The sequence below is a fragment of the Arachis hypogaea genome, chromosome 4, assembly GCF_003086295.3.
Source record: "Arachis hypogaea cultivar Tifrunner chromosome 4, arahy.Tifrunner.gnm2.J5K5, whole genome shotgun sequence".
In the NCBI taxonomy this organism is placed as follows: Eukaryota; Viridiplantae; Streptophyta; class Magnoliopsida; order Fabales; family Fabaceae; genus Arachis; species Arachis hypogaea.
Genome location: NC_092039.1, coordinates 52,403,641 through 52,415,755, shown reverse-complemented (window position 1 = coordinate 52,415,755; position 12,115 = coordinate 52,403,641). Strand labels below are relative to the sequence as shown.

The 12,115-nt window shown below is 37.4% G+C and overlaps 1 non-coding gene across 1 annotated transcript; it reads right to left on the bottom strand.

The window, feature by feature from the left end:
• Positions 1-6,707: 6,707 nt before the first annotated feature.
• LOC112798733 (small nucleolar RNA R71) lies at positions 6,708-6,815 on the bottom strand. Its single transcript, XR_003200330.1, has one exon. It is a non-coding gene; the product is annotated as a small nucleolar RNA R71 (small nucleolar RNA).
• Positions 6,816-12,115: the final 5,300 nt, after the last annotated feature.

The following is a 12,115-nucleotide window of genomic DNA, read 5'->3' as shown; positions in this document are numbered from 1 at the left end:
ATCCTTTCATACAAAAGATTGTTTGTCACAAGTAACAAACCCCTAATTTTATAAACCGAAGTATTCAAACCTCGGGTCGTTCTCCCTAGGAATTACAGTAAAGTGTCTTGTTATTGGTTATTAGTTATTTTGGGGTTTTGGATAAGAAGCATGAAAAGTAAATGGCAATGAAAATAAACTAACAACTGTAAAAGGCTCTTGGCATGGTATGAAAATTAGAAGTCCTATCCTAGTTATCCTTCTCAATTGTGATGAGAATTGTTCATTGCTACCACTTAGTTAACCCTTACTAAATAAAGGAAAGTCAAGTGGATGAATTGACTTGAGCCACAAGTTCTAGCCAACTCCCAAGGAAAGACTAGCTTTAGTGCACTCCAAACCAATTAGCAATCTCTCCAATTATCAATCAACTAAGGAATTAGATAACTCAAGTGTCACTAATTACTCTACCTAGGGCAAGAGGAACAAAATCTACACTAAAGCTGAAAGAGACATTTCAACAAACACATAAAGTGCAATAGAAGTAATCATTATTAAATGCAAGAATTAAAGGAATCTACAACTACAAAAACAAGAGATCAACAATAGAAAAGCAAAGAAGACACATTTAGTATGAATTACCTCTTATTGAATTGGAAGAATGTAGAAGGAACAATACTAGATCTACAACAAAATATAAGAACAACATAAAGGAAATTACAACAAAAGAGTAGAAGAAGAAGAAGAATGTAGCAACAAAGAATTGAGAGATAGAAGTGGAAGAAAGCAAAGATTAAAACCTAGATCTAAGAACTAATCCTAATCCTAATCCTAGAGAGAAGTAAGAGCTTCTCTCTCTAGAAACTAACTCTAACTACTAAACTATGCTAATGGTAACTAACATGTCCATCCCTCTTCAATCCTTGACTTAAATATGATCAGAAATGAGTTGGATTGGGCCCACAAGGCTTGTAAATTCGCTAGCCACGAGTTTGCATGAAGTGAACCATGTGCACCAACAGCGCGTACGCGTACAGTGCGCGTACGCGTCCTTATACATATAGCAACTATGGCAAATCTTATATCGTTTCGAAGCCCCGGATGTTAGCTTTCCAACCCAACTGAAACCGCATCATTTGGACTTCTGTAGCTCAGGTTATGGTCGTTTAAGTGCAAAGAGGTTGGCTTGACAGCTTTCCGGTTCTTTCATTTCTTCATGAGTTCTCCAACTTTTCATGCTTTCTTTCTTCATTCCCTTGATCCAATCTTTGCCTCCTAAACATTAAATCACTCAACAAACATATCAAGGCATCTAATGGAATCAAGGAGAATTAGATTTAGCTATTTTAAGTCCTAAAAAGCATGTTTTCACTCTTAAGCACAATTAAAGGAGAAGTTATAAAACCATGCTATTTCGATGGATAAATGTGGGTAAAAGGTTATAAAATCCCTTAAATCAAGCACAAGATAAACCCTACAAATGGGGTTTATCAACCGTAGCAGGACCATTTTCACTAAGAGGATCATACAGCTTGCCATGGAAGGGGGGATGCATGATTGGATAAAGACAATAGGAAAGTAGAGGTTCAGAAGCAACAAAGCATTTCCAAATGCTTATATGAAATTCCCACCAATGAATTACATAAGTATCTCTATGTTATTTTTCGTCTTATATATCTTTTAATTATGAATACCTCATAACCATTTGAATCCGCCTGACTGAGATTTACAAGATGACGATAGCTTGCTTCAAGCTGACAATCTCCGTGGAATTGACCCTTACTCACGTAAGGTATTACTTGGACGACCCAGTGCATTTGCTGGTTAGTTGTGCGGAGTTGTGAAAAGTGTGATCACAATTTTGTGCACCAAGTTTTTGGCGCCGTTGCCGGAGATTGTTCGAGTTTGGACAAATGACGGTTCATCTTGTTGCTTAGATTAGGTAATTTTATTTTATGTTTATGCTTTCTTTTATTTTAATTTTCGAAAAAAATAATAAATACAAAAAAATTAATAAAACCATAAAAAAATCATGCATTGTGTTCTTCATTGATCTTCAAGTTGTTCTTGATGATTTTCCTTGTTCTGATCTTTAAATTCTCCCGTTTTGTGTCTTTTCTTGTTTTTCATATGCATTTTCAAATCCATAGTGTCTAAATATTAAAAATTTCCAAGTTTGGTGTCTTGCATATCTTTCTTTTCTTAAAAATTTTCAAAAATATGTCCTTGATGTTCATCATGATCTTCAAAGTGTTTTTGGTGTTCATATTAACATTCAAAGTGTCCTTGCATGCATTACTTGTTTTGATCTTGCATTTTTATGTTTTATTTTATTTTGTTATTTTTCTCTCTCTTCATTAAGAATTCAAAAATAAAAAATATCTCTTTTCAAGTAAATAATACAGAGAAATGAAGATTCAGAACATACAGTAGAAGAATCACAGAAAAAAGTGCTCACTGGCAATAAAACGCCAGTAAAGAGACAATTTGGGCATTAAACGTCAGAATGGCTATCATTCTGGGCGTTTAACGCCAGTAAAGCTATGATTCTGGGCATTAAACACCAGAATGGGCAACATTCTGAGCATTTAAATGCCAGGAATGGCAGCATTCTGGGCGTTTAGAAAAACGTCCAATAAAGAAGGATTTCTGGTGTTTAACGCCAGCCAGGGTATCTGGCTGGGCGTTAAACGCCCAAAGAGGTAGCTTTCTGGGCGTTAAACACCAGAATGGATAGCATCCTGGGCATTTAATGCCAGGATGACATAAGGGAGGTAATTTCATTTCCAATTCAAATGTTTTTCAAATTTTCATATTTTAATTCATAATTTTAAAATCTTATTGATGAGCGGATAATTTATACGCTTTTTGGCATTGTTTTTAGGTAGTTTTTAGTAAGTTTGAGCTACTTTTAGGCATATTTTCATTAGTTTTTAGGTTAAATTCATATTTCTGGACTTTACTATGAGTTTGTGTGTTTTTCTATGATTTCAGGTAAATTCTGGCTGAAATTGAGGGACTTGAGCAAAACCCTGAAAAAGGCTGACAAAAGGACTGCTGATGCTGTTGGAATCTGACCTCCCTGCACTCGAAATATATTTTCTGGAGCTACAGAACTCGAAATGGCGCGCTCTTAACGGCGTTGGAAAGTAGACATCCAGAGCTTTCCAGAAATATATAATAGTCCATACTTTATTCGGAAATTGACGACGTAACTTGGCGTTGAACGCCAAGTACATGCTGCTGTCTAGAGTTAAACGCCAGAAAAATGTCATGATCCGGAGTTGAACGCCCAAAACACGTCATAACTTGGAGTTCAACTCCAAGAAAAGCCTCAGCTCGTGGATAGATCAAGCTCAGCCCAAGCATACACCAAGTGGGCCCCGGAAGTGGATTTATGCATCAATTACTTACTCATGTAAACCCTAGTAGCTAGTCTAGTATAAATAGGATAAGTTACTATTGTATTAGACATCTTTTGACAGTTTAATCTCTTGACTGTTTAGCCTTTGATTATTCGGTCTCTTGATCACTCAAGGAGGCTGGCCATTCGGCCATGCCTGAACCTTTTACTTATGTATTTTCAACAGTGGAGTTTCTACACACCATAGATTAAGGGTGTGGAGCTCTGCTGTACCTCATGTTTCAATACAATCACTATTACTTTTTATTCAATTCTCTTTTATTCTTATTCCAAGATATACGTTATACTTAACTTTGATGAATGTGATGATCCGTGACACTCATCATCATTCTCTCCTATGAACGCGCGTGATTGACAACCACTTCCGTTCTACCTTAGGCCGGGCGCATATCTCTTAGATTCCCCAACAGAATCTTCGTGGTATAAGCTAGATAGATGGCGGCATTCATGAGGATCCGGAAAGTCTAACCTTGTCTGTGGTATTCCGAGTAGGATCCTGGGAATCCGGAAAGTCTAACCTTGTCTGTGGTATTCCGAGTAGGATTTCGGTATTGAATGACTGTGACGAGCTTCAAACTCCTGAAGGCTGGGCGTTAGTGACAAACGCAAAAGAATCAATGGATTCTAGTCCAACCTGATTGAGAATCGACAGATGATTAGCCGTGCTGTGACAGAGCATAGGAACGTTTTCACTGAGAGGATGTGATGTAGCCATCAACCATGGGTGATGCCTCCAGACGATTAGCCGTGCAGTGACAGCGCATAGGACCATTTTCCCGAGAGGATTGAAAGTAGCCACCGATGATGGTGAAGCCCTACATACAGCTTGCCATGGAAAGGAATAAGAAGAATTGAAGGAAGAGCGAGTAATGAAGCAGAGTTTCAAGAGGAACACAGCATCTCCATACACCTATCTGAAATTCCCACTATTAATTTACATAAGTATTTCTATCCCTTTTATTTTCTTTTTATTATTAATTTTCGAAAACCCATAAATCAATTTAATCTGCCTAACTGAGATTTACAAGGTGACCATAGCTTGCTTCATACCAACAATCTCTGTGGGATCGACCCTTACTCGCCTAAGGTTTATTACTTGGACGACCCAGTACACTTGCTGGTTAGTTGAACGGAGTTGTGAATTCAACTGGTGCCACAATAATGATTTCATACAAGTACAAAAGAATATGGATCACAATTTCGTCCACCAAGTTTTTGGCGCCGTTGCCGGGGATTGTTCGAGTATGGACAACTGACGGTTCATCTTGTTGCTCAGATTAGGTAATTTTCTTTTCAAAAATCTTTTTCAAAATTTTTCTTTTCTTTTTCATTTTTCTAATAATGTTTTCTTTCGAAAAAATTAATAAAAATACAAAAAAATTAGAAAATCATAAAAATCAAAAATATTTTGTGTTTCTTGTTTGAGTCTTGTGTTAATTTTTAAGTTTGGTGTCAATTGCATGCTTTTAAAATTTTTCTTGCATTTTTTTCAAAAATCTCATGCATTCATAGTGTTCTTCATGATCTTCAAGTTGTTCTTGACAAGTCTTCTTGTTTGATCTTGATGTTTTCTTGTTTTGTGTCTTTTCTTGTTTTTCATGTGCATCTTTGCATTCATATTTTCCAAGCATTAAAAATTTCTAAGTTTGGTGTCTTGCATGTTTTCTTTGCATCAAAATATTTTTCAAAACTATGTTCTTGATGTTCATCATGATCTTCAAAGTGTTCTTGGTGTTCATCTTGACATTCATAGCATTCTTGCATGCATTCATTGTTTTGATCTAAAAATTTCATGCATTGAGTATTTTTGTTGTTTTTCTCTCTCATAATTAAAAATTCAAAAATAGAAAATATCTTTTCCTTATTTTCCTCCAAATTTTCGAAATTTTGGGTTGACTTGGTTAAAAATTTTTAAATTTAGTTGTTTCTCACAAGTCAAGTCAAAATTTCAATTTTAAAAATCTTATCTTTTCAAAATCTTTTTCAAAAATTATATCTTTTTCATTTTTTTTCTATTTTTCGAAAATTCCAAAAATCTTTTTCAAAATATTTTCAAAATCTTTTTCTTATCTTTATATCAAATTTTCGAAAATTAGCTAACAATTAATGTGATTGATTCAAAAATTTGAAGTTTGTTACTTTCTTTTTAAGAAAGGTTCAATCTTTAAATTCTAGAATCTTATCTTTTAGTTTCTTGTTAGTTAAGTAATTAATTTTAAATTTTAAAAATTAAATCTTTTTCCAAAATATCTTTTTCTTAAAAATCTTTTTATCTTTTATCTTATCTTTTTCAAAAATTTTATCTTTTTCAAAATTTGATTTCAAAATATCTTATCTAACTTCTTATCTTCTTATCTTTTTCAAATTTTGATCTTAATATCTTTTTCAATCAACTAACTAACTTTTTGTTTGTTTCTTATCTTTTTCAAAACCACCTAACTACTTTTTCCTCTCTAATTTTTGAAAATATCTCACCCCTTTTTCAAAAATTCTTTTTAATTAACTAAGTGTTTCATGTTTTAATTTTAATACCTTTTAATTTTCAAAAATACTAACCACTTTTTCAAAATTATTTTCGAAAATTTTCTATCTCTTTTCTTATTCTATTTAATTATTTAATTACTAACACTTCTCTTCACCTCTCTCCATCCAAAAATCCGAATCCATCCTTCTCCATTCTTCTCCCTTTTCTTCTTCTACTAACATAAAGGAATCTCTATACTGTGACATAGAGGATTCCTCTTTCTTTTCTTGTTTTCTTCTCTTTCATATGAACAGGAACAGGGAAAAAGGCACTCTTGTTGAAATTGATCCAGAACCTGAAAGGACTCTGAAGAGGAAATTAAGAGAAGCTAAATTAAATTATTCTAAAGGTAACCTTTCAGAAATTTTCGAACAAGAGAAGGAGATGGCAGCCGAAAATGATAATAATGCAAGGAGAATGCTTGGTGACTTCACAAAGCCAACATCCAAGTTTGATGGAAGAAGCATCTCCATTCCTGCCATTGGAGCCAATAATTTTGAGCTTAAGCCTCAACTAGTTGCCTTAATGCAACAAAACTGCAAGTTTTATGGACTTCCATCTGAAGATCCTTATCAGTTTTTAACTGAGTTCTTGCAGATCTGTGAGACTGTAAAGACGAATGGAGTTGATCCTGAAGTCTACAGACTCATGCTTTTCCCTTTTGCTGTAAGAGACAGAGCTAGAATATGGTTGGATTCACAACATAAGGATAGCCTGGACTCCTGGGATAAGCTGGTCACTGCCTTCTTGGATAAATTCTTTCCTCCTCAAAAGATGAGCAAGCTAAGAGTGGATGTTCAAACCTTCAAACAAAAAGATGGTGAATCCCTCTATGAAGCTTGGGAAAGATACAAGCAGCTGACCAAAAGATGTCCATCTGACATGCTTTCAGAATGGACCATATTAGATATATTCTATTATGGTCTCTCTGAATTTTCGAAAATGTCATTGGATCATTTTGCAGGTGGATCTATTCACCTGAAGAAAACGCCTGAAGAGGCTCAAGAACTCATTGACATGGTTGCAAACAACCAATTTATGTACACCTCTGAGATGAATTCCGTGAATAATGGGATACCTCAAAAGAAAGGAGTTCTTGAAATTGATGCTCTGAATGCCATATTGGCTCGGAACAAAGTGTTGACTCAACAGGTCAACATGATCTCTCAAAATCTGAATGGATGGCAACATGCATCCAACAGTACTAGAGAGGCAGCTTCTGAAGAAGCTTATGATCCTGAGAACTCTGCCATGGCAGAGGTTAATTACATGGGTGAACCTTATGGAAACACCTATAACCCATCATGGAGAAATCATCCAAATTTCTCATGGAAGGATCAACAAAAGCCTCAACAAGGCTTTAACAATGGTGGACGCAATAGGCTGAGCAATAGCAAGCCATATCTATCATCTTCTCAGCAACAGACAGAGAATTCTGAACAAAACACTTCTAATTTAGCCAATATAGTCTCTAATCTGTCAAAGGCCACTTTCAGTTTCATGAATGAAACAAGATCCTCCATTAGAAATCTGGAGGCACAAGTGAGCCAGCTGAGTAAGAAAGTCAATGAAACTCCTCCCAGTATTCTCCCAAGTAATACAGAAGAGAATCCAAAAGGAGAGTGCAAGGCCATTGATGTGATCAATGTGGCCGAATGCACAAGGGAGGAAGAGGACGAAAATCCTAGTGAGGAAGACCTCCTGGGACGTCCCTCAAGTAAGAAGGAGTTTCCTATTAAGGATCCAAAGGAATCTGAGGCTCATATAGAGACCATAGAGATTCCATTAAATCTCCTTCTGCCATTCATGAGTGCTGAAGACTATTCATCCTCTGAAGAGGATGAAGATGTGACTGGAGAGCAAATTGCTCAATACTTAGGAGCTATCATGAAGCTGAATGCCAAGTTGTTTGGTAATGAGACTTGGGAAAGTGAACCTCCCTTGCTCATTAGTGAACTAGATACTGGGATTCAGAAAACTCTACCTCAAAAGAAACAAGATCCTGGCAAGTTCCTAATACCTTGTACCATAGGCACCATGACTTTTGAAAAGGCTCTATGTGATCTAGGGTCAGGGATAAATCTTATGCCACTCTCTGTAATGGAGAAGCTGGGGATCATTGAGGTACAACTTGCCTTGTTCTCATTACAATTGGCAGAAAAGTCATTGAGACAAGCTTATGGAATAGTAGAGGACGTGTTAGTAAAGGTTGAAGGCCTTTACATCCCTGCTGATTTCATAATCTTAGACACTAGGAAGGAAGAGGATGATTGCATCATCCTTGGGAGACCTTTCCTAGCCACAGCAGGAGCTGTGGTAGATGTCAACAGAGGTGAATTAGTCCTTCAATTGGATGGGGACTACCTTGTGTTTAAGACACATGGCCATCCCTCTGTGACAAAAGATAGTAAGCATGAAGAGCTTCTCTCAGTTCAGAGTCAAGAAGAGCCCACACAGTCAAACTCTAAGTTTGGTGTTGTAAGGCCACAACCAAACTCTAAGTTTGGTGTTAAGACCCCATATCCAAACTCTAAGTTTGGTGTTGGAACTATACAAACATTGACCTGATCACCTTGTGGCTCCATAAGAGCCACTGTCAAGCTATTGACATTAAAGAAGCGCTTGTTGGGAGGCAACCCAATTTTATTTATCTAATTTTTATTTTATTGTTATTTTGTGTTTTATTAGGTACATGATCATGAGGAGTCACGAAAAAATCATAAAAAGTAAAAACAGAATCAAAAACAGCAGAAGAAAAAAATTCACACCCTAGAAGAAGCACAGGCTGGCGTTCAACGCCAGTAAGATGCATCTGGCCGGCGTTCAACGCCAGAACAGAGCATCATTCTGGCGCTGAACGCCAGAAACAAGCAACATTCTGGTGCTGAACCCCAGGAATGTGCCCAGAGAAGAAAAGCTGGCGCTGAACGCCAGCAACAAGCGTGAAACTGGCGTTCAACGCCAGAAACATGCTTTACATGGGCGTTGAACGCCCAGAACGTGCACCAATGGGCATTTAAACGCCAGAATGGTGTGCCAAGGCAATTTACATGCCTATTTGGTGCAGGGATGGAATTCCTTGACACCTCAGGACCTGTGGACCCCACAGGATCACCTCAGGATCTGTGGACCCCACAGGATCCCCACCTACTATATTCCCACCTTACCTCCTAATCCTATTTTTGTGATTTGTATTCCCCATGTCACACTTCCCAACACTCATCACAAATCACCTCAATTCCTCTTCCCAATCACCCCCTTCACCATTCACATCCATCCACTCTTCCCCATAAACCCCACCTACCTTCAAAAATTCAAAATCAATTTCCCACCCATTCCCACCCTAATAGCCGAACATACACCCTCCCCTCTCCCTATAAATACCCTTCCATTCTACTTCATTTTCACACAACACAAACCCATCTTCTCCCACTTAGCCGAACCTACCTCTCTCCCTCTCTACCTTATTCTCTTCTTCTTCTTCTTCTTCTCTTCTTTTCTTTCTTGCTCGAGGGCGAGCAACAGTTTAAGTTTGGTGTGGTAAAAGCATAAGCTTTTTGTTTTTCCATTACCATCAATGGCACCTAAGGCCGGAGTATCCTCTAGAAAAGGAAAAGGGAAGACAAAAGCTTCCACCTCCGAATCATGGGAGATGGAAAGATTCATCTCCAAGAGCCATCAAGACCACTTCTATGATGTTGTGGCAAAGAAGAAGGTGATCCACGAGGTCCCTTTCAAGCTCAAAAAGAATGAGTATCCGGAAATCCGACATGAGATCCGAAGAAGAGGTTGGGAAGTCCTAACCAACCCCGTGCAACAAGTCGGAATCTTAATGGTTCAAGAATTCTATGCCAATGCATGGATCACTAGGAACCATGATCAAAGTATGAACCCGAATCCAAAGAATTATCTCACCATGGTTCGGGGGAAATACTTAGATTTTAGTCCGGAGAATGTGAGGTTGGCGTTTCACTTACCCATGATGCAAGGAGATGAACGCCCCTACACTAGAAGGGTCAACTTTAATCAAAGGTTGGACCAAGTCCTAATGGACATATGTGTGGAAGGAGCCCAATGGAGAATAGACTCCAAAGGCAAGCCAGTTCAACTAAGAAGACTGGATCTCAAGGCTGTGGCTAGAGGATGGTTGGAGTTCATTCAACGCTCTATCATTCCTACTAGCAACCGATCTGAAGTTACTGTGGATCGGGCCATCATGATTCATAACATCATGATTGGAGAGGAAGTAGAAGTTCATGAGGTCATCTCTAATGAACTCTAAAAAATAGCCGATAAGTCCTCCACCATGGCAAGGCTAGCTTTTCCTCACTTTATTTGCCATCTGTGTTACTCAGCTGGAGTTATCATAGAAGGAGATATCCCCATTGAAGAGGATAAGCCCATCACCAAGAAGAGGATGGAGCAAGCAAGAGAGAGCATGCATGGTTCTCAAGAGATGCATGAGGAAGCTCATCATCAAGAAATCCCTGAGATGCCTCAAGGGATGCACTTTCCTCCCAACAACTATTGGGAGCAACTCAACACCTCCTTAGAAGATTTGAGCCACAATGTGGAACAATTAAGGGTGGAACATCATGAGCACTCCATCATTCTCCAAGAAATAAGAGAAGACCAAAGAGCAATGAGGGAGGAGCAACAAAGGCAAGGAAGGGACATAGAAGAGCTTAAGGACATTGTTGGTCCTTCAAGAAGAAGACGCCACTAAAGGTGGATTCATTCCTTGTTCTTTATTTCTTTCTGGTTTTCGGTTTTTAATGTTGTGTTTATTTATGTTTTGTGTCTCTACTTCATGATCATTAGTATGTAGTAACCATGTCTTAAAGCTATGAATAAAATCCATTAGTCCTTCACCTCTCTTAAATGAAAAATGTTTTAATTCAAAAGAACAAGAAGTGCATGAATTTTGAATTTATCCTTGAATTTAATTTAATTATATCGATGTGGTGACAATACTTTTTGTTTTTTGAATGAATGATTGAACAGTGCATATGTCTTTTGATATTGTTGTTTATGAGTGTTAAAATTGTTGGCTCTTGAAAGAATGATGAACAAAGAGAAATGTTATTGATGATTTGAAAAATCATGAAATTTATTCTTGAAGCAAGAAAAAGCAGTGAAAAGCAAAAGCTTGTGCGAAAAAAAAAAAGAAAAAAAAACAAATAAAAATGGCGAAAAAAAATAGAAAGAAAAAGAAAAAGCAAGCAGAAAAAGCCAATAGCCCTTAAAACCAAAAGGCAAGGGAAAAAAGGATCCAAGGCTTTGAGCATCAATGGATAGGAGGGCCCAAAGAAATAAAATCCAGGCCTAAGCGGCTAAATTAAGCTGTCCCTAACCATGTGCTTGTGTCATGAAGGTCCAAGTGAAAAGCTTGAGACTGAGTGGTTAAAGTCGTGATCCAAAGCAAAAGAGTGTGCTTAAGAGCTCTGGACACCTCTAACTGGGGACTTTAGCAAAGCTAAGTCACAATCTGAAAAGGTTCACCCAGTTATGTGTCTGTGGCATTTATGTATCCGGTGGTAATACTGGAAAACAAAGTGCTTAGGGCCACAGCCAAGACTCATAAGTAGCTGTGTTCAAGAATCAACATGCTTAACTAGGAAAGTCAATAACACTATCCAAAATTCTAAGTTCCTAAAGAAGCCAATCATTCAGAACTTCAAAGGAAAAAGTGAGATGCCAAAACTGTTCAGAAGCAAAAAAGCTACAAGTCCCGCTCATCTAATTATAATTAATATTCATTGATATTCTGGAATTTATAGTATATTCTCTTCTTTTATCCTATTTGATTTTCAGTTGCTTGGGGACAAGCAACAATTTAAGTTTGGTGTTGTGATGAGCGGATAATTTATACGCTTTTTGGCATTGTTTTTAGGTAGTTTTTAGTAAGTTTGAGCTACTTTTAGGGATGTTTTCATTAGTTTTTATGTTAAATTTAAATTTCTGGACTTTACTATGAGTTTGTGTGTTTTTCTATGATTTCAGGTAAATTCTGGCTGAAATTGAGGGACTTGAGCAAAACCCTGAAAAAGGCTGACAAAAGGACTGCTGATGCTGTTGGAATCTGACCTCCCTGTACTCGAAATGGATTTTCTGGAGCTACAGAACTCCAAATGGCGCGCTCCCAACGGCTTTGGAAAGTAGACATCCAGAGCTTTCCAGCAATATAT